We start from the raw sequence: 2,429 nt of genomic DNA, 5'->3' as shown, positions 1-2,429 counted from the left end.
TGGTTTGTCTCCCTCCCAATCCCATCTTGTTTCATTTATTCTTCTCCTACCCACTTAAGCCCCCATGTTGCATCACCAGTTCCTCATATCAGGGAGATCAGAAAGACAACTATCATGTGTGGCCTTTTCTAACCTTTCCTGTCACTGACCTTGCTAATATTTGTAGTGCTTTCTTTTTTTTTTTTTTTTTAAGATTTTATTTATTTATTTGACAGAGAGAAATCACAAGTAGATGGAGAGGCAGGCAGAGAGAGAGAGAGGGAAGCAGGCTCTCCGATGAGCAGAGAGCCCGATGCGGGACTCGATCCCAGGACTCTGAGATCATGACCTGAGCCGAAGGCAGCGGCTTAACCCACTGAGCCACCCAGGCGCCCCTTGTAGTGCTTTCTAATTATCAAATCCAGTAGATGTTTTTCTTTGTTTCTACTTTTCACCTATTTTGGACAAGTCTTATCTGTTTTGATGGCCCAGCATCTAAATCCATTTCCTTTGGGGAATTTTATACCTTTTGAGGCAGGGCTTGGCTCCCAAATGCTGGATACCTACTCTTCACTGCCTCCTCTCTTATAATGTAGATATTCCAGAAAGATTTGATTTTATAGCACTTGTTTCTATCAGTGCCTCTCAACCTTTTTTATATCATGGCCCACACAGTTAAATAATAATATAGGACACTGAGGGTAAACAGGAGGGGATTTGGAGGTGGCTGTGTGGGAGATTTAGCAGAAAACAACTTGTATTTTCTTCATATTACATATGTATGATAAGAAAAATAGAATGAAAACCTTCCAAAGCATTTTCAAACTTTTTGTTGAGTCTGCATCTGTGATTGTAACTTCTTTACAATAGTTTTATGCTTGAATGGCTTGCAATTCTTTTTCTTCCCAAGTTTTTATTTAAATTCCAGTTTGTTAAACATACAGTATAATACTAGTTTCAGATGTAGAATTTAGTGATTCAGCACTTACAGACAATGTGTGCTGTTCATTACAATTGCCCTCCTTAATTTCCCTCGCTGTCCCTCTGGTAACCATCAGTTTTTTTCTCTCTGTAATTAAGAGTCTGTTTCTTGGTTTTCCTCCTCCTTTCCCCCATGTTTGTTTTATTTCTTAAATACCACATATGAGTGAAATCACATGGTATTTATCTTCTCTGACTGACTTATTTTGCTTAGAATAATAGTCTCTAGCTCCATCAAAAACACTGCAAATGGCAAGGTTTCATTTTTTATGGCTAGGTAATATTCCATTGTGTACATGTATATGTGTGTCTGTGTATATACTACATCTTCTTTATCCATTCATCAGTTGATGTACATCTGCGATGTTTTCATAATTTGCCTATTGTTGATAATGCTGTTATGAGTATTGGGGTGCATGTATCTCTTGCATTAATATTTTTGTGTCCTTTGAGTAAACAGTGTAATTGCTGGATTGTAGGAGAGTTCTATTTTTAACTTTTTGAGTGTTTTCCATACTGTTTTCCAGAGTGACTACACCAGGTCACATGCCCACCAGTAATATAAGAGGATTTTCCTTTCTCCACGTCCTCACCACTACCACCAACACCTGTTGTTTCCCATGTTAATTTTAGCCATTCTTATTGGTGTTAGGTGATATCTCATCATAGTTTTAATTTGTATTTCCCTGATAATGAGTATGTTGAGCATCTTTTCATGTGTCTGTTGGCCATCTGTATATCTTCTTTGGAAAAATGTCTGTTCATGTCATCTGCCCATTTTTAAATTGGATTATTTGTTTTTGGGGTGTTGAATTTGATAAATTCTTTTAATATTTTGGATACCAACCCTTTATCATATATGTCATTTGCAAATATCTTCTCCCATTCTATAGGCTGCCTTTTAGTTGTGTGTATTGTTTTCCTTTGCTATGCAGAAGCTTATTATTTTGATGTATTCCCAATAGTTTATTTTTGATTTTGTTTCTATAGCTTCAGGAGACATATGTAGTAAGAAGTTGCTATAAGCGAGGTGAAAGAGTTTACTGTCTGTATTCTCCTCTAGGATTTTAATGGCTTCCTGTCTCACACTTAGGTGTTTCATCCATTTTGAATTTGTGTATGGTGTAAGACAGTGGTCCAGTTTCATTCTTTTGCATGTTCCTACCCAGTTTTCACAATGCCATTTGTTGAAGACACTGTCTTTTTTTCTGTTAAATATTCTTTCCTGATTTGTCGAAGATTAATTGACCATATAGTTGTGGGTTCATTTCTAGATTTTCTGTTCTGTTCTATTGATCTGTGTGTCCATTTTTATGCCAGTCCCGTACTATCTTGATCACTACAGCTTTGTTATACAACTTGAAGTCTGGAATTGTGATGCCTCCAGCTTTGCTTTTCTTTTTCACAATTGCCTTGGCTATTTGGGGTCTTTTGTGGTTCCATACAGATTTGGGGATTGTTTATTCTAG

The sequence above is a fragment of the Mustela nigripes genome, chromosome 15 (assembly GCF_022355385.1).
Source record: "Mustela nigripes isolate SB6536 chromosome 15, MUSNIG.SB6536, whole genome shotgun sequence".
Taxonomy (NCBI): domain Eukaryota; kingdom Metazoa; phylum Chordata; class Mammalia; order Carnivora; family Mustelidae; genus Mustela; species Mustela nigripes.
Note: the sequence above shows the minus strand (reverse complement) of the source record.